At 37.0% G+C, this 21,564-nt stretch overlaps 1 pseudogene; it reads right to left on the bottom strand.

The window, feature by feature from the left end:
- Nucleotides 1-12,552: 12,552 nt before the first annotated feature.
- Nucleotides 12,553-13,489, bottom strand: LOC101677410 (annotated as a pseudogene).
- Nucleotides 13,490-21,564: the final 8,075 nt, after the last annotated feature.

Here is a 21,564-nt window from a genome sequence, read left to right as displayed (position 1 = left end):
GGTATCTCAATGTGGTTTGAATTTGAATCTCCCTGATGGCTAGTGATGATGAAAGAAACTGAAGAAGACACAAAAAGATGGAAGACTGTTCCATTCTCTTGGATCAGAAGAGTAAACATTGCTAAAATGTCTATACTGCCTAGAGAAATCTATACTTTTAATGCCATGTGTATGTTAGCCATTTGCATGTCTTCATTGGAGAAGTGCCTCTTCATATCTTCTGCCTATTTTTTGATGTGATTATCTGTTTTGTGTGTGTTGAGTTTGAGAAGTTCTTTATAGATCCTCGATATCAATCTTTTGTCTGTACTGTCATTTGCAAATATCTTCTCCCATTCCATGGGTTGCCCCCTTGTTTTGTTGACTATTTCCTTTGCTGTGCAGAAGCTTTTGATCTTGATGAAGTCCCAAAAGTTCATTTTCACTTTCGTTTCACTTTTTGTTTCACTGGATTTTGTCAAATGCTTTTTCTGTATCAATTGAGAGAATCATATGGTTCTTGCATTTGGAGATATATCTTCAAAGAAGTTGCTGTGGCTGATATTGAAGAGGTTACTGCCTATGTTCTCCTCTAGGGTCCTGATGGATTCCTGTCTCACATTGAGGTCTTTTATCCATTTCAAGTTTATCTTTGTGTACAGTGTAAGAGAATGGTTGAACTTCATTTTTCTACATATAGTTGTCCAATTTTCCCAGCACCATTTATCGAAGAGACTGTCTTTTTTCTACTGTATATTTTTTCCTGTTTTGTTGAAGATTATTTAACCATAGAGTTGAAGGTCCATATCTGGGTTCTCTACTCTGTTTCACTGGTCTATGTGTCTGTTTTTATGCCAGCACCATGCTGTCTTGGTGATCACAGCTTTGTAATAAAGCTTGAAATCAAGTAATGTGATGCCCGTAGTTTTATTTTTGTTTTTCAACATTTCCTTAGCGTTTCGGGGTCTCTTCTGATTCCATACAAATTTTTGGATTATTTGCTTCAGCTCTTTAAAAAATACCAGTGGAATTTTGATCGGAATGGCCTTAAAAGGATAGATTGCTCTACGCAGTATAGACATTTTAACAATGTTTACTCTTCTGATCCAAGAGCAAGGAATGGTTTTCCATCTTTTTCTGTCTTCTTCAATTTCTTTCCTGAGTGTTCTGTTTTTCCTTGAGTACAGATCCTTTACCTCTTTGGTTAGGTTTATTCCCAGGTATCTTATGGCTCTTGGTGCTATAGTAATTGGAATTGATTCTCTAATTTCCCTTTCTGTATTTTCATTGTGAGTGTATAAGAAAGCCACTGATTTCTGAACATTGACTTTGTATCCTGCCACATTGCTGAATTGTTGTGTGAGTTCTAATAGTTTGGGGGTGGAGTGTTTTGGGGTTTCCATATAAAGAATCATGTCATCTGCAAAGAGAGAGAGTTTGACTTCTTCGTTGCCAATTGGATACCTGTTATTTCTCTTTGCTGTCTGATTGCTGTTGCTAGGACTTCTAATATTATGTTGAAAAAGAGTGTGAGAGTGTGCATCCTCATCGCGTTCCTGATTTCAACGGGAAGGCTGTGAGGTTTTTCCCATTGAGGATATTTGCTGTGGGTCTTTCATAGATAGATTTTATGAAGTTCAGGAATGTTCCCTCTATCCCTATACTTTGAAGCGTTTTAATCAGGAATGGATGCTGGATTTTGTCAAATGCTTTTTCTGCATCAATTGAGAGGACCATGTGGTTCTTCATTCTTCTCTTATTGATTTGTTCTATCACATTGATTGATTTGCAATTGTTGAACCATCCTTGTAACCCAGGGATGAATCCCACCTGGTCATGGTGGATAATCTTTTTTAATGTGCTGTTGGATCTTGTTTGCTAGGATCTTGTTGAGAATCTTAGCATCCATATCCATCAGTGATATTGGTATGAAATTCTCCTTTTTGGTGGGGTCTTTGCCAAGTTTGGGGATCAGGGTAATCCTGGCTTCATAGAAAGAGTCTGGAAGTTTTCCTTCTGCTTCAATTTTTTGAAACAGCTTCAGGAGAATAGGTGCTATTTCTTCTTTGAAAGTTTGGTAGATTTCCCCAGGGAATCCATCAGGTCCTGCGCTCTTGTTTTTTGGGAGGTTTTTGATCACTGCTTCAATCTCGTTACTAGATATCGGTCTATTCATGTTGTCAATTTCTTCCTGGTTCAATTTTGGGAGTTTATAGTTTTCCAGGAATGCATCCATTTCATCTAGGTTGCTTAAGTTATTGGCATATAACTGTTGATAATAACTTCTGATGATTGTTTCTACTTCCTTGATGTTAGTTGTGATCTCTCCCTTTTCATTCATAATTTTATTAATTTGAGCTTTCTTTCTTTTCTTTTGGATTAGTGTGGCCAATGGTTTATTGATCCTATTGATTCTTTCAAAAGAACAACTTCTAGTTTCATTGCTATATTCTACTGTATCTCTAGTTTCTACCTCATTGATCTCCACTCTAATCTTGATGATTTCCCTTCTTATGTGTGGAGTTGGTTTAATTTGTTGTTGATTCTCCAGTTCTTTAAGGTGTAGAGACAGCTCGTGTATTCTGGGTTTTTCAATTTTTTTTTTTTTTTTTTTGAGGGAGACTTGGATGGCCATGTATTTCCCCCTTAGGACTTCCGTTGCTGTATCCCATACGTTTTGGACTGAAGTGTCTTCATTCTTATTGGTTTCCATGAACTGTTTATGTTCTTTTTTGATTTCCTGGTTGATCCAAGCATTTTTAAGCAAGGTGGTCTTTAGCGTCCAGGTGTTTGGTTCCTTCCAAACTCTTCCTTGTGATTGAGCTCCAGTTTCAAAGCATTGTGATCTGAGAATATGCAGGGAATAATCTCAGTCTTTTGGTATCAGTTGAGTCCTGATTTGTGACCCAGCATGTGGTCTATTCTGGAGAAGGTTCCATGTGCACTTGAGAAGAATGAGAATTCTGTTGTTTTAGGGTGGAATGTTCTGTATACATTGATGACGTCCATCTGGTCCTATGTGTCATTCAGTTCTCTTGATTCTTTATTGATTTTCTGCTTGGATGATCTATTACTGCGAGAGGTGCGTTAAGATCTCCTACTATGTATTCATATCAACATGACTCTTTATCTTTTTTTTAATTTTTAATTTTTTATAAACACATATTTTTATCCCCAGGGGTACAGGTCTGTGAATCACAGCACTTCACTTCACAGCACTCACCAAAGCACACACCCTCCCCAATGTCCATAATCCCACCCCCTTCTCCCATCTTGATTAATAGTTTTCTTATGTAATTGGCTGCTCCCATATTGGGGGCATAGATATTTATAATTGTTAGATCATCTTGGTGGATAGTCCCTTTAAGAATTATGTAATGTCCTCTGTATATATGACTGCAGTCTTTAGTTTAAAATCTAATTTATCTGATATGAGAATCACTACCCCGGTCTTCTCTCAAGGCCCATTGGCATGAAAGATGTTTCTCCATCCCTTCACTCTAAGTCTGGGTGTATCCTTAGGTTCAAAACGGGCCTCTTGTACACAACATATGGATGGGTCCTGTCATTTTATCCAATCTGCAACCCTCTGTTGTATTATGGGCGCATTTAGGCCATTCACATTGAGAGTGATTATTGATAGATATGTTTTTATTGACATTGTGTTACCTTTGAAGTCTTTCTATAGATTGTATCTATATTTCTGTTCAATGATATTCTTAGGATTTTCCCTCTTTTATAGAACCCTCTTAATATTTCCTGCAGTGTCAACTTGGTGGTTGCATAGTCTTGTGACCAAACAAAGGTCCAAGCCTTGCAGGTCTTGGAAACTCTTTATCTCTTTATCCATTTTGAATGTCACTCTTGCTGGATAAAGTATTCTTGGCTGCATGTTATTCTCATTTATTGCCGTGAATATATCTTGCCAGCCCGTTCTGGCTTGCCAGGTTTCTGTGGACAGGTCTGACGTTATTCTGATGGGCTTTCTTATGTAAGTAAGGAGCCTCTTTGTCCTAGCGGCTTTCAAGAGATTATATCTATAATTATGATTTCTCAATTTTACCTTGATGTTTTTTAGAATCTATAATCTTGGGGGGAGACCATTCTGCCTCTAGTACATGAACGGTGGCTCCATCCATGAGATTGGGAAAATTTTCATTGAGAACTTGTTCCACTATATCTTCTAGACTTCTTTCTTTCTCCTCCCCTTCAGGGATTCCAATAATTCTGACGTTGGAGTGTTTCATGGCATCATTTATTTCCCTGATTCTGTTTTCATGGCTTCTATGCTATTTGTTCCAGGCTTCCTCCTGATCCTTTCTCTCTGTTTGTCCTCCAGATCACTAGTTCTATCTTCTGTCTCAGTTACTCTAGGTTTTAGAGAATTTAGATTAGATTGGAACTCATTTAGAGCATTGTGAACATCATCCCTGGTGGCTTTCAGTTCTGCCCTAACATTGTGAACATCATCCCTGATGGCTTTCAGTTCTGCCCTAATCAATTCCTTTTGGTCATCCATGGCTTTCTCCAACCTAGCTATTGCCTGGATAATTGTTAACCTGAATTCCTTTTCCGACATATTGTCTATGTTGATAGCCATTAGCTCTGTTGCAGAAGGCCCATTCTCTGAATTTTTCTTCTGTTGGGCATTCATCCTCCTTGTCATTTTGGTGAGGTGGCTGAATGGATATAGCTGGATGTATCGACTATGATGCAGTCAAGGTGCACCCTAGAACGTTCTGAGCAATCAGGAGTCCCGAACCAAATGAAAGAAAGAAGAAAGAGAGAAAAATGAAAAGAAAAAGAAAAGAGAGAGAGAGAGAGGCAGGAAAAAAAAATAGTAAGATAAAAGAGAAGGCTCAGCCCAAATGGGCTGAAAGATAAGATTTATGAAGTATACAAACAAAAACAGACAAACAAAAAAACTGATAAATGTATATGACAAGAGAAATATGTATGTATATATTTTTTAAGCAAAAAAAAAAAAAAAAAAAAAAAGAAAGAAACTTGTCAACAAGAACCCCAAGTATAAGTTTTATATACTATCAGGAAAAACACAAATGCACAGAAACACTGGCAGAAGAAAAAATGGTAGAGTGGTTATAAGTTCTCAGTGTGGGTGAGGAATGTTATTTTGATTCCTCTTGGATGTATCTTTATATCTTTGTTAAAGGACTCAAGTTACCTAAAATAAAGGGGGATTAAAAATTTGTTTACCTATAGGGGTAGCATTGATTGGGGAAAGGGGACTACCTTGAAGCTTAACTCTATATGAATGCTAAAAAATTAAAAATAAAAAAAGAAACTAAACTAATCTAAACTAAACTAAAATTTAAAAAAATAATTAAAAAATAGAAAAGCAAAAGAAAAAACATGGGTATATGCATCAAAAAGTTCAGGTTAAAAGGTTATTATGGAATGTGATATACTGGACATATCACTGTGATGGTAAATAGGTTAAAAAATTGTCTATATAAAAAAATGAGCCAGAATCATGGGAATGAATTAAAAATAAATGTTGTATCTCTGAAGTAGTGGTGGTTGTTCTTTTGTAGTCTTTTTTTTTTTTTTTTTTTTTTTCCCTGTTTGGCTTTTTGGGGGAGTGGCCTGCCATGTGTGTTTTCAGGCAAGTTTTCCTGAGTTAAGTCCTCCTGCCCCACTTAAGGGAATGGGCTCTGAGGACACCAGTTTTTCAGGCTTTTGTTTTCTGGAGGTTTTTATGGTTTTGTTGTTGTTGTTGTTGTTTGTTTGTTTTTCTCTCTTGTCTTGAAAGCTTTTGATGGTTTTTGGAGGTTTGGAGGAAAGCAAACTGCACCTAGACCTCCCTCTCAGAGAGAAGCCTGAATCTCTTCCCCTGTGAGTGCTCCAGAGCTCATAAGTTCCCCTTCAGCCGCTGGCAGAGCATGTTACAAGTTGCGGTCCCTGGGGGCACAGGAACTCCTGCTTGTACCCAAAACCATGACAGTGGCTGCTGTCTGGGCAGCTCCAGACTGCCAGAGAGGTTCCAAGCAGCGATCACACACTGAGATTTTCCCACTGGCCTGGGCTGGGAGTGCCTGGTCTTTCAGGTCCCAGAGCTTCTGGCTGGTGCCTGTGCACACCTCTCTAAGGGGAGGGTGTGGGGTGCAGCTCAGACTCTGATAGCACTGCACTGCACTTGTGTGTGGAATGTAAAAAGTCTGTGCTTTTGCCAGCTGGTGATGCTCCCAGCCCCTCATGGGAGCCAGACCCCACGTGCTCTCAGGCACCCTGGTGGCTCAGGGACAAGGACTTGGTTTCTCTGGCACACTCTCTCTGGCTCAGCACCAGGGGTGGCTGTCCTCGGTCCGGGGACTTAAGCCCCTGTCCCTAACTGCTCCAATTTCCACAATTTCCCCGCACAATCCTTTGCTCTTTTTGAGTGCTTTCAACCAGACTCCCAAGTTAATGCTGGTCCCCAGTGCAGGGCACTTTCGTATTGGGGTATTACTTTCCAATGTGTCACTTCTGGTGGCTCCCTCCCCCTTTTGTTTATCTTCCAATATCAGTCGGACGTTCCCACTCTGCTTTACCTGCCCACTGGCATCTTCTGCCCCTGTAGAGATCTAGACATATGTAATTCCGATCTCAGGCTGATTTCATGGGTGATTGGAGTTCTTTGGTAGGTAATCAGCTCACTTTAGGGTATAGGTTGAATCGGTGCCTCCTCCTACTTCCCCGCCATCTTGGATCTCTGGCCATCTCTACTTAAAAGCTGTCTATTTTATCCATTAGAGCCCTTAGCACATTTATCATAGTTATTTTAAATTTCTGGTCTGGTAATTCCAACATCCATGTGATGTCTAGCTCTGAAGCTTGTTCTGTCTCTTCAATTTTTTTTTTCTTTCAGTATTCCTTGTAATTTTTTTCTTCATTGGTAGGCATGATGTACTGGGTAGAAGAAATGGCTGTAAATAGACCTTAGTTAATGTGGTGGTGAAGTGTGGGTGGAAGGGAAACATTACATAGCCTCTCAATTAGGTCTTAGTTTTTTAATGAGACTGTGCCTCTGGACTGTGAATTTTACAGGTGTCTCTGTGTGTGTGTGTGTGTTTATTTTTATTTTTTATTCCACCTTAGATGGGACAAAATGGCAAAAGGATTGGAACTGGGTATTTGTCTTCTCCAGGTCATTTAGGCTCTTATGACACTTTAGTAGTTTAGATTCTGCTTTACTACTTTCCATTGAGGGAAGGGCTTCTTAAGAAAAACAAAGTGTTGGGGTGTATTTCAAAATATTTGCTTTTCCCCTTTCTCTGCCAGAAACCTGAGGGGATTTTTCTCAGTTATTTACTAGGGAATCTGCTGGAAGTAAACCTCACAATATTTTTTGGACTCCCTACTCCCCCCAAACCTCCATGGCTGGTTTCCCCGGGACAGTTTTTAACTTTCCAAATTGCCCGTATTGAGACTCCGTCAATTCATCAATTATGGTTTATGTTTCCTACTTCAGCTCTCATTGCTATAGCAGTTTCTGTTGTTTGTGTCTCTAATCTAGGAGACAACAGTTCGCCTTGTGTCCTCCCCTTTCTTATTGATCCAAGAAGAGTTGTTGATTGTTTAGTCTTTTCTGCTTTGTATTTGTTGTTAGGATGAAATATTGACTCCAAGCTCCTACATGCAGAACTAGAACTATTTGTTTTTGATAAATTTAAAATTAATGTAATAATAACAAATAAATTAAATTTATTGTAATAAAATATAATCTTTCCTTTTTTATGTTTTCTACTTCTTTTGCCTTGCTTAAGACTGAATATTATATGCCAAAATTATATAAATCTCACATGATTGAAAGTAAATTCATGATATAACTATAATTAGTTTCATCCAATTAATTTAGGTTGAAGGAAATATATCTATTTTTTTGTATGTGTGAAGAACTTAACTTTTTGTTCAAATTCTTTGTTATTTTTGATTATATGGATTTATTCACCTCTGTTTTGAGAATCTACCTTTATTATAGGGTAGAAATTAAAAATTAAATCTTATCTGGGCTTTCCTTACTAATTATTCTTTTATTCTTATGAGTGTACATTCAACAGCACAGATTTACTACCTCAACTCCTTCCTAATTGCTAGTTTATTTGTTTTTGGAGCTGATATTTCACTTAATCCTTCCATTTCATACCATATGTATTAACTTATCTTATTTTTTATGAAAACAACAACAACAACAACAACAAAACACAAAAAAATGCAAAAACAAACAAACAAAAACCCATCAAAAACAAAAACCAGTGTTTTTGTAGTAGCTCAGTGGATTAAGCTGCTGCCTTCAGTTCAGGTCATGATCTCAGGGTCCTGGGATCGAGTCCCGCATCGAGCTCTCTGCTCAGCGGGGAGCCTGCTTCCTTCTCTTTCTCTGCCTGCCTCTCTGCCTACTTGTGATCTCTATCTGTCAAATAAATAAATAAAATCTTTAAAAACAAAACAAAACAAAACAAAACAAAACAAAAACAACAAAAACAACACCAGTCTAGCACTCTGCTGGAAATTATCAAATGACTCTAGTGTATGATATTTGTCCTCATAAGTATGGGTCAGTTATTTTTTTTAATTAAAAAAAATTTTATAAACATATAATATATTATATGGCCCCAAGGGTACAGGTCTGTGAATCTCCAGGTTTACACATTTCACAACACTCACCATAGCACATACCCTCCCCAATGCCCATAACCCCACCACCCTCTCCTGACCCTCCTCCCCCCAGCAACCCTCGGTTTGTTTTGTGAGATTAAGAGTCTCTTATGGTTTGTCTCCCTCCTGATCCCATCTTGTTTCACTTATTCCTTTCTTACCCCCCAAACCCCCACGTTGCATTTCTACTTCCTCATATCAGGGAGATCATATGATAGTTGTCTTTCTCTGATTGACTGATTTTGCTAAGCATAGTACCCTCTAGTTACATCCATGTCATTGCAAATGGCAAGATTTCATTTTTTGATGACTGCATAGTATTCCATTGTATATATATATACCAGATCTTCTTTATCCATCCATCTGTTGATGGACATCTAGGTTCTTTCCATAGTTTGGCTATTGTAGACATTGCTGCTATAAATATTCGGGTGCACTTGCCCCTTCAGATCACACATTTATATCTTTACGGTAAGTACCCAGTATTTAGGGTAAATACCCAGTAGTGCAATTGCTGGGTCAAAGAGTATTACCATGTCATAGGATATCTATTTTCATCTTTTGAGGAACCTCCATGCTGTTTTCCAGAGTGGTTTCAGCAGCTTGCATTCCCACCAACAGTGTAGGAGGGTTCCCCTTTCTCCATATCCTCGCCAGCATCTGTCATTTCCTGACTTGTTAATTTTAGCCATTCTGACTGGTGTGAGGTGGTTTCTCATTGTGGTTTTGATTTGTATTTCTCTGATGCCAAGTGATATGGAGCATTTTTTCATGTTTCTGTTGGCCATCTGGATGTCTTCTTTGCAGAAATGTCTGTTCATGTCCTCGGCCCATTTCTTGATTGGATTATTTGTTATTTGGGTGTTGTGTTTGATAAGTTCTTTATTGATTTTGAATACTAGCCCTTTATCTTATATGTCATTTGAAAATATCTTCTAGTATGGGTCATTTTTATAATTTCTGCCTAACTGGGATCATCACTTAAAGTGGATAGTAGTTACTTAAATATAGGCTATGATGATGTGTGATATAATTGTTTCTTTAGCCATAAAGAACAACACTTATGCTTTTTATTTATGTTTTTGCTGTATTCCAGCAGAATTCTACTGTGTTCCAAGAAGAGTTAATAAGCTACCTCAGCCACTGTAGTGCTTGTACTATAGACCCATGAATGAAGTTATGAATGAAAATAGTTATGAATGACAAGGATGAAATCTTTCCATGGGTTCTTTCAGTATATTCTCTTCTCAGTAAGGTAGTTAAAGTGACAGCCACTATTAACGTTTGTCATTTCAGAAATACATATGTAGGTGCACCTGGGTGGCTCAGTGTGTTAAAGCCTCTGCCTTTGGCTCAGGTCATGACCCTGGGGTCCTGGGATTGAGCCCCACATCAGACTTTCTGTCCACAGGGAGCCTGTGTCCCCCTCTCTGCCTACTTGTGACCTCTGTCAAATAAATAAAAATATTAAAAAAAAAAAAGAAATACAGATGGAACTCAAACCTTTTATATGGTTTCATCTGTTAATGCATTTAATTAACAACTTGGTAACAACTTATAGTTGTTTATATTAGATCCCTTTCATGGTGGAAGAGTTGTGAGTAGTTCTTACTGTGGTAAAGATGTCTCCCAATTATGGTTTTGGTTTTGACTATCCTATGACAGTAGCTTGGCCATTAAGAGATCCAAAGATAGTAAGTCTAATGGCCTTCATAACATTGCTTAGGACAAAGAAATATCTTTACAGCCAAGAAAGTACAACAGTGGGCACATAACCAAGTGATCTACTGGTATAACAATATATGGTATGCAAAAGTGTGAAACCAATAGAACATGGGAATAGCCTTTTAAAGATGCAAATAAAGGTACAAGTAAGTATGTTTGGTGATGACACTTTGTACTCTAACATGTGATAAATACTTTTGAACCAATGGATATTATAAGGTATTGTATTCCAAAATGCATAAGTTTGGAAACCAAAGATAGTCAGTGAGAGTGGCTCCATTCACCATCACTGCCTTGGGGAATTTGACCTTTCTGGACCTATAATTTTGACCTCTTCTGGGGTAGGGTGAATGCTTCTTCTGAGGACAGAGTAAGAATTTCAGTAAACCTAAAGTTTTAGTAGTTCACTGGTCATTTTTGTTTCCTTGTGTTTGTAGATCAGCAGCAAAAAAATAAAAACAAAAAAACAAAACAAAACAAAAAAACAACCAAACCAAAACAACAACAAAAAAACAAACAAACAAACAAAAGCAAACAACAAAAACACAAAAACAGCAATTACTATCATGCCAGGTATAATTTAACTTTATTAATGCAAAGAAATAGAATGGTTGCCACACTTGGTGATAACTCTAAATAGGCAGTTGCAGCAATTGCAGCTTGACAAGAGCATGGTAATCATGGATTTAGCCTTCCTAGGTGGGAAGATATGGATCTAGGCAAGTGATCTAGATCAGCAGAAGTGCTGGACAAATGTGATGAAAATCTAGAATGGATCATGGAGGAAGGAGATAATGAAAATCTTCTTGGTAACATATGCATGATAGAATCCATTGGGTTGCCTGGGTGGCTCAGTGGGTTAAGCCTCTGCCTTCGGCTCAGGTCATGATCCCAGGGGCCTGGGATCGAGTCCTGCATTGGGCTCTCTGCTCAGGAGGGAGCCTGTTTCTCCTCATCTCTCTCTCTGTCTGTCTCTCTACCTATTTGTGATCTCTCTCTCTGTCAAATAAATAAATAAAATCTTAAAAAAAAAAAAGAATCCATTAATACTCGTTTCATTAAAACTCCTGTATTTGAAGAATCAATGATGGAGTGAACTTACATGGAACATGAATACCTCTAAGCATGGGAAGATGTGGAGTGTATCAATGATTTCAATGTTGCATACATATCTCTCTGTGCTTAATATTCCTAAGAATGTATATTGTTTTATACCATAAACTGCAAAGATTTTTCTGTTTGAGGACTTTTCTTTGGATATCAAAACTGTTCAACCTACTATGTGGGGAAGTCTGAAACTGCCATGGAGTTACTACCTTAGAGCTACCCCAACACAGAAATACACAGCTTCCTTGCCTCAAGTGAAACAAATATAAGTTATAGATTATGCACATTCTCCAAGAGGGCCATAGCAGAATTACACTGCAATGTCCGTATAGTAGAATACCAGTTAATACAACCTCTTTTGGCATCCTTTCTTTTTCTGTCCCCTGTCTCCATTTCTTAACAAATGTGTTCCTGATGCCCCATCTAAATAAACTCCTGGCCCACTGAATTTGTTCCAGGGTCTTTTTTTTTTTTTTTTTAAGATTTTATTTATTTATTTGACAGAGGGAGAGATCACGAGTAGGCAGAGAGGCAGGCAGAGGGGAAGGGATAAGTGATGCAGGGCTTGATCCCAGGACCCTGAGATCATGACCTGAGCCAAAGGCAGAGGCTTAACCCACTGAGCCACCCAGGCACCCCATGGGTCTTCTTTTAAAAAATAAGTAAAACCATGGGAGCCATATGCACACACACACACACACACACACACACAGCAATTTAATGTGATGATTTTTGATGTTTATCCATTCATAAGACCTAATTTACAGGTTGTTTTTAGATGTTATGAATAGCAGAAATGGTATTATTATATGTTATTTGAAAAATAAATAAAAATTCAAGATTAAAATGTTCTTTCTTAGATTATGCTATCCTCTGTTAGAATACTAATTCTTAGTATGATGAATTTACATTCACATGATTGGTAGTGGTTGTATACTCCACAGGTATAGTGGTAGCAGGCTTAAAATGGTAGATGATGAATTTGTTCAGGATATGTTAAAATTGAGGTACCTAAGTAGGGGTGGGTCAGTGTGTAATGGGATGTTTAGTTTTAGGGCTCCCCCCAAAAAGTGGTCAACATAATCAGGAAAAAGATATCTTTTTGTGCAGTCTTTTTATAGCTACCTTTATGTCTTTGTTTCTTAGTGTATAGATAGCAGGATTCAAGACCAGGGTGATAGCAAAGTCCACAATGAAGAGACTTTTATCAATTGAAGGTGGAGGAGAAGGCCAGACATACCATGCATGGAGTGAAAAACAAAAAACCCACAGTGATGTGAGCTGACAAAGTAGCAAATGCCTTGGATAATTTTCCTGAAGAATGTTTCCAGACTGTGATCAAAATGAACGAATAGTATTAGCAGGAAATACGAAAAGTACTAGCAGGAAGAAGATGACCGTGCTCACGAAGCCACTGTTGGCAGTAACAATAAACTCAAACTTGGTTGCATCTGTACATGCAAGTTTTATGATCTTAGGAAAGTCATAGTAAAAGCTGTCCACTTTATTAGGCCCACAAAAAGGAAACTTTATAACAAATAAAAACTGAGACAGCATGGATCACCCCAGTTACCCATCCAGTGATTACGCATGAAATACATGTTTTATAATTCATGATTTTTAAGTAGTGAAGAGGCTTACAGATTGCTGTACACCTATCAAATGCCATGGCTATGAGTAACACCATCTCCACACCTCCTATGATGTGAATAAAACATATCTGTGCCATACAACCTTGGAAAGAAATTACTTTGTATTCATTTAAGAGGTCTTTGATTATCTTGGGAACTGTGGTAGAGGAAAGACCCACATCAATGAGGGACAGGTTGGCCAGCAGGAAATACATGGGAGAATGTAGGTGAGAATCAAAAATTACCAAAAACAAAATAAAAAGGTTTCCCAAGAGGACCCCTAAATAGAGCAACAAACATATCAAGATGAGAAAAAGTTTTTTCTCCCAAGAACAAGAAAGTGCCAGTAACACAATCTCAGTGACCACAGAGTCATTTAGTCCACACATTGACTGGTACAGGAGAGCTGACTTTCAAGTGACCCGAGAATGAAAACTTAAAAGAGTAAGTATCACTGGCAGAAACATAGATCCACTAATTGCCTTTCTAATTAAGTTAGATATAATTGACTGAGAGGAGAAAAACAAAGAATTTGGAGGAAATAAGGTTAGCAGCAAATTTACTATATAAAGGGGGATTTATGAGGGAAATATATGACTATAAATTTTGAAGATAGAAACAAAGGGGCTACTTTAATTTTCACCCCATACTTAAATATTTTTTCCTCAAAGATTTCTAGATCATTATCTAGAATCCATGACCATTGCCCTAAGTGTTTTTTTTTAATCCCACATAATATTACATAAATATCTAATTCTCTATTCTCTTACCTGAAACTTTCTTAGTCCCTTAAATTTTCCCTTCTTGTAAAGCAGATGAACATAGGGGAAGGGAAGGAAAAATAAAATAAGATGAAAACAGAGAAGGAGGCAGAGCAAAGAGATTCTTAACTACAGAAAACAAACTGAGGTTTGCTGGAGGGGAAGAGGGAAAGGGGCTGGAGTAATTGGTTGATGGGCTTTAAGGAGGGCACTCGAAGTAGTGAGCACTAGGTGATGTATGCAACTGATGAATCACTAAACTCTACCTCTGAAATGAATAATATAGTATATGTTAATTAAATTGAATTTATATAAAAAATTAAAATTTTTTTTTCATTCTTCACTGGGCTTATAGAGACCACCATGACAAAATTACTTTCTATATCCCATCACTCACTATATTGGGCTTTTAAGTTTAAATGGAATTCAGGTGCACAGGCTTAATATTAATACTAAGTTTATGACATGATTGTCACCATTGGTCCAAGACCACTTTTATAGTAAATTTATTAGTTAATGACAAGCTAAAAATAAAATAAAATATTGTATATCTGAGAGTAAAGAAGAGTTAATTTAATTATAAATAATTATTCTAATGATCACAAATAACAGATATGAGTCTCCTATAATTAGGGAATTGTGTTAAGTGTATTATTTTTTTCAAACCTCCTAATGACTGTATAAGATAGGTTCAGTTTTATTATCCCCACTTCACAAATGAAACTGTGTCTGAGAAAGATGAAGTGGCAAAACTAGGAGTGGTATATCTAGAGTTTTACAACTTGAGAATGTATTCTAACCAATGTTATGTGCTTTTCAAGGCTAGCACTCCCAAGTACATTCTAACCCTCCAAGGATAAAGATGCATTGATCTTTTTCCTACATCTGAAATTTTTACTTCCCTTAATGTGTTGCAAATAGCATTTCTCCTTCAAAAATCAAATCTTTCAAGGATGGGGAGGGGGTTATCCTTATTTTCCCTTTACTCTCTAAAAGCCCTTCACAGGTGAGTTTACCTTAACTTACACATTGTATTTACTGAACAAGCCAAAACAAGCCACTAGTTCCAGAAAATTCTTTTAGAGAAGTTACCAGGAATTTAGTACACAATGGTCTACACATAAAAATGTCACATATAATGAACAATTTTTAGCCTTTACCTTACATACTTGTTCTCCAAATTTGGTACTGTTGATCTTGAATTGTTTTTGAAATGTCTTCTGTCATCCGTTGCTGTTATCCATATTGGCTGCCTATCCCAAAGCATTTTCCATACAGTTTGTGATAAGAGAACACCTATCTGTTTAGGCATTTGATGGCAATTTCTGAGTTTTGGAAGAATGTAGGTTCTTATCTTAGCTCTGGGACGAAATATGATAATCTATGTACCTTGGCCATGGATTGGTATAAGAGGGGCATGTAGCTATTTTGATGAGATAAAGAACAATGCCTTTTGTGGAAGGTTTTCTTTCCCAGATTAAAATAGAAAGATTAATGTAGAGAAGTCTTTTTTGGGGGGGCTCTTTTATCCTTGCATTCAAGATTAATGCGATGCTCAAAGATGCAGCACTCATGACCTTTGAGTACCTACGTGTTAAAGAAGATATTATGAACAGATAGAAAAATAATCCTGTCTAAAAGGTCTTTGATGTCAGAAAAAGGTCTACCTTCTGATATTCTGTTGAGAAAAATAAAAACTTACTTTAAGAGACTGTAACTCAGGCAATGTTAATTTGAAGCTAGATGCATTTTTAATCTCTCTTGGTTTTTCTCCTATATTTCTAACTTTTTTTTTTTTTTAAAGATCTTATTTATTTGACAGAGAGACACAATGGGAGAGGGAACAGGAGGAGGGGGAGTGGAAGAGGGAGAAGCAGGCTTCTGTGCCACTCCAGCCAGATAGCCCAATGCAGGGCTTGATCCCAGGATCCTGGGATAATGACTTGAGCCAAAGGCAGATGCTTAACAACTGAGCCATATAGGCATCCCTATTTCTAACTTCTTTTTTGTATATTTCACTGATGCATGGATTCTCTCTCCCACCCCTACCAGCCAGATTATGAAAGGTTTCCCTATCTATAGCTCTATTCCTGGACTCTAGCATAATAAACCCAAGACTTTACTGTAGTACATAAAGGGACATCCCTCAAACACTTCAAAGTTAAAATGTGCAAGGGTGAACTCATTATTTCATCCTCTTTTTAATGCTTTAGGAAATATCATGAGTGTTCTCTCTGATGCTTAATCCAGGAGTCTTTGAGACACCATTTATCCTCTCTCGTTTCTTATACCAGAAGGAAAATTACACTTCCTGAATAGTTCTGTTTTGTTTCTTCCTCTTCATTTCCACTGTCAGTTTTATTTCAGGTCTATTTTTTTTTTCTAATTAATGACGATAAAGGCTTCTGAATGATCTCTCTGCCTTCAATATTACCTACGTTTCATACTTTCTACACTCTGCTTTGAGATTTGTCTATCTAAAGATCAAATATGGTGTTATACACAACTAATGAATCCTTGAATACTACATCAAAAACTAATGATGACTATATGTTGGCTAATTAAATATATTAAATAAAGATCAAATATGGTCATGTAACTCTCCTATTTCATTTTCTGGTTCTATCATTGTGGATATGTTAAAATCTAGTAGCATATCACATCAAGCTCTTTATACACTTGATCTTAGCCAAAAGGCTGAGAAGTGATAAACTGAATGTGTTACTCACTGTTTTCACACTTCTCTGCTCTTGCATATACTGTCATCTCTGTTATTCCCGGTCATTACAAAGAGGAAACATATTTGCTTAAAAAGCCTGATGGACTTGGTTGCCATTCTAGATCTGCCACATATGATCTATATAGACTAGTATATACTAGCCAATTATGCTGATGGTTATTTATTTGTCTATAAATTGAGAGGTGTCTAACTTACATCTCCAGATTTAAAAAAAATATTTAATTTTATTTTTTTCAGTGTTCCAAAATTCATTCTTTATGCACCACATCCAGTGCTCCATGCAATACAGGCCCTCCATAATACCCACCACCAGGCTCACCCAAACCCCCCTCCAGAACCTCCAGCTTGTTTCTCAGTCTGAAAAACATCTCCAGATGTTTTGAAGATTTGCGAGTACATGGGTAAAACTATCTGGTAGAAATGTTAATTCCACTTTCCTTTATCCTTCAAAACTGAGATTAAATACAAGCTACTCTGGAGTATTCATTTATAACCCTAAGCAGAGTAGTATCTCTGAACTACTGTTATATCTTGTGCCTTTTTAAAAATAAAATATATAATAATATCTTTATAATATAACATATTATATTATAATTTATTTGAGAAAAAGGGATTTTAGCCAATTTGTATATCCCAGTAGTTAGCACAATTTCTGGCACAAGGTAGGCATTATCAAATGATAGTCTTCATTGACATTCAAGAAGACATGGTAGGCAAAATCAGGGCATAGAAGCTATTGTAAGATATTTGGTGGAGAATAAATCTTCATCAAATGACTTTGAGGTTTGAACTCATCAGCACCGGCTTGCTGATGGAGAATGGAAACCAATCTCCATCAGCAACCTCCTTGTAATGACATCATTCTCACAGAGTGACCTCAGCACCTCACAGTCACGAGTCGATCCTAAATCTAATGCAGTAAAACTGGAAAAAGTACAAACTTTCCTCTTTATTTTTTGCCTCAGACAAAATGTGTATAGTCATTACAGAGTATCTGGAACTGTCCTCAAATTATAGTAAAATAATAAAGCATCCTAAAGACATATTGCTAAACTGAAAAAATCACTGGATATTTGGGGAAAATTCAGTAATTTGAAAGAGCAGTATACTTTTTAAGCTTAAGCCTCCAATGGAAAGCTGTTTGGTACATGAAGCAGGAAGAGAACTTTTAAACACATTTGAGTCTATGTTCAGAAGAGTTTTTGAACACATGACATAGATTAGCACTTCAGATAAACTAAACTGAAAAAGTAATTTGTTAACTTAAAAAAAAAGATTTTAAAATAACATACAATGTAAATGTATGTATAGAAATATTTAGGCTTTATACTATCTTTAGTTTGTGGTTTTTTAAGTGATTTTATTTTTTCCTAAATATGAACTCTTATTTTCTATATTTTATAAGTAACATTTTAAGAGAGAATTTGAAATTAGTTGGGAGAAGGGGGGTGGGATTATGGACATTGGGGAGGGTATGTGCTTTGGTGAGTGCTGTGAAGTGTGTAAACCTGGCGATTCACAGACCTGTACCCCTGGGGATAAAAATATATGTTTATAAAAAATAAAAAATAAATTTTAAAAAAAGAGAAAAAAATTTATTTTATTATTATTATTTTTTAATTTTTTATTTTTTTATAAAAAGTAAAATATAAATTTAAAAAAAGAGAAAAAAATTATTTTATTATTATTATTTTTTAATTTTTAATTTTTTTTATAAACATATATTTTTATCCCCAAGGGTACAGGTCTGTGAATCGCCAGGTTTACACACTTCACAGCACTCACCAAAGCACATACCATCCCCAATGTCCATAATCCCACCTGCTTCTCCCAAACCCCCTCCCCCCAGCAACCCTCAGTTTGTTTTGTGAGATTAAGAGTCACTTATGGTTAGTCTCCCTCCCAATCCCATCTTGTTTCATTTATTCTTCTCGTACCCACTTAAGCCCCCATGTTGCATCACCACTTCCTCATATCATGGAGATCATATGATAGTTGTCTTTCTCTGTTTGACTTATTTCCCTAAGCATGATAAGCTCTAGTTCCATCCATGTTGTCGCAAATGGCAAGATTTCATTTCTTTTGATGGCTGCATAGTATTCCATTGTGTATATATACCACATCTTCTTGATCCATTCATCTGTTGATGGACATCTAGGTTCTTTCCATAGTTGGCTGTTGTGGCCATTGCTGCTATAAACATTCGGGTGCACGTGCCCCTTTGGATCACTATGTTTGTATCTTTAGGGTAAACACCCAATAGTGCAATTGCTGGGTCATAGGGCAGTTCTATTTTCAACATTTTGAGGACCCTCCGTGCTGTTTTCGAGAGTGGCTGCACCAGCTTGCATTCCCACCAACAGTGTAGGAGGGTTCCCCTTTCTCCACATCCTCACCAGCATCTGTCATTTCCTGACTTCTTGATTTTAGCCATTCTGACTGGTGTGAGGTGATATCTCATTGTGGTTTTGATTTGTATTTCCCTGATGCTGAGTGATATGGAGCACTTTTTCATGTGTCTGTTGGCCATCTGGATGTCTTCTTTGCAGAAATGTCTGTTCATGTCCTCTGCCCATTTCTTGATTGGATTATTTGTTCTTTGGGTGTTGAGTTTGCTAAGTTCTTTATAGATTCTGGACACTAGTCCTTTATCTGATATGTCGTTTGCAAATATCTTCTCCCATTCTGTCAGTTGTCTTTTGATTTTTGTTAACTGTTTCCTTTGCTGTGCAAAAGCTTTTGATCTTGATGAAATCCCAATAGTTCATTTTTGCCCTTGCTTCCCTTGCCTTTGGCATTGTTCCTAGGAAGATGTTGCTGCAGCTGAGGTTGAAGAAGTTGCTGCCTGTGTTCTCCTCAAGGATTTTGATGGATTCCTTTCGCACATTGAGGTCCTTCATCCATTTTGAGTCTATTTTTGTGTGTGGTGTAAGGAAATGGTCCAATTTCATTTTTCTGCATGTGGCTGTCCAGTTTTTCCAGCACCATTTATTGAAGAGGCTGTCTTTTTTCCATTGGACATTCTTTCTTGCTTTGTCGAAGATTAGTTGACCATAGAGTTGAGGGTCTATTTCTGGGCTCTCTATTTTGTTCCATTGATCTATGTGTCTGTTTTTGTGCCAGTACCATGATGTCTTGATGAAGACAGCTTTGTAATATAGCTTGAAGTCCGGAATTGTGATGCCACCAACGTTGGCTTTCTTTTTCAATATCCCTTTGGCTATTCGAGGTCTTTTCTGGTTCCATATAAATTTTAGCATTATTTGTTCCATTTCTTTGAAAAAAAGGATGATATTTTGGTAGGAATGGCATTAAATGTGTAGATTGCTTTAGGTAGCATAGACATTTTCACAATATTTATTCTTCCAAATTAGGAGCATGGAACATTTTTCCATTTCATTGTGTCTTCCTCAATTTCTTTCATGAGTACTTTATAGTTTTCTGAGTATAGATTCTTAGCCTCTTTGGTTAGGTTTATTCCTAAGTATCTTATAGTTTTGGGTGCAATTGTGAATGCTATTGACTCCTTAATTTCTCTTTCTTCTGTCTTGTTGTTGGTGTACAGAAATGCAACTGATTCCTGTGCATTGATTTTATATCCTGACACTTTACTAAATTCCTTTACAAGTTCTAGCAGTTTTGGAGTGGAGTCTTTTGGGTTGTCCACATATAGTATCATATCATCTGCAAAGAGTGATAGTTTGACTTCTTCTTTGCTGATTTGGATGCCTTTAATTTCCTATTGTTGTCTGATTGCTTAGGCTAGGACTTCTAGTACTGTGTTGAATAGCAGTGGTGATAATGGACATCCCTGCCATGTTCCTGACCTTAGCGGGAAAGATTTCAGTTTTATCCATTGAGAATGATATTTGCGGTGGGTTTTTCATAAATGGCTTTGATGATATTGAGGTATGTGCCCTCGATCCCTACACTTTGAAGAGTTTTGATCAGGAAGGGATGCTGTACTTTGTCAAATGCTTTTTCAGCAACTATTGAGAGTATCATTTGTTTCTTGTTCTTTCTTTTATTGATGTGTTGTATCACATTGACTGATTAGCAGATGTTGAACCAAACTTGCAGCCCTGGAATAAATCCCACTTGGTAGTGGTGAATAATCCTTTTAATGTACTGTTGAATCCTATTGGCTAATATTTTGTTGAGTATTTTCGCATCTGTGTTCATCAAGGATATTGGTCTATAGCTCTCTTTTTTGTTGGGATTCTTGTCTGGTTTTGGGATCAAGGTGATGCTGGCCTCATAAAATGAGTTTCTAAGTTTTCCTTCCATTTCTATTTTTTGGAACAGTTTCAGGGGAATAGGAATTAGTTCTTCTTTAAATGTTTGGTAGAATTCCCCCGGGAAGCCGTCTGGCCATGGGCTTTTGTTTGTTTGGAGATTTTTAATGACTGTTTCAATCTCCTTACTGGTTATGGGTCTATTCAGGCTTTTTATTACTTCCTGGTTCAGTTGTGGTAGTTTATATGTTTCTAGGAATGCATCCATTTCTTCCAGATTGTCAAATTTGTTGGTGTAGAGTTGCTCATAGTATGTTCTTATAATAGTTTGTATTTCTTTGGTGTTAGTTGTGATCTCTCCTCTTTCATTCATGATTTTATTTATTTGGGTCCTTTCTCTTTTCTTTTTGATAAGTCGGGCCAGGGGTTTATCAATTTTATTAATTCTTTCAAAGAACCAGATCCTACTTTCGTTGATTTGTTCTATTGTTTTTTTGGTTTCTATTTCATTGATTTCTGCTCTGATCTTTATGATTTCTCTTCTCCTGCTGGGCTTAGGGTTTCTTTCTTGTTCTTTCTCCAGCTCCTTTAGGTGTAGGGTTAGGTTGTGTACCTGAGACCTTTCTTGTTTCTTGAGAAAGGCTTGTACCGGTATATATTTTCCTCTCAGGACTGCCTTTGTTGTGTCCCACAGATTTTGAACCGTTGTATTTTCATTATCATTTGTT

The sequence above is a fragment of the Mustela putorius genome, unplaced genomic scaffold (assembly GCF_011764305.1).
Source record: "Mustela putorius furo isolate JIRA1106 unplaced genomic scaffold, ASM1176430v1.1 tig00003896_pilon_pilon_pilon, whole genome shotgun sequence".
NCBI lineage: Eukaryota > Metazoa > Chordata > Mammalia > Carnivora > Mustelidae > Mustela > Mustela putorius.
Note: the sequence above shows the minus strand (reverse complement) of the source record. Positions and strands in the feature narration are given on the sequence as shown.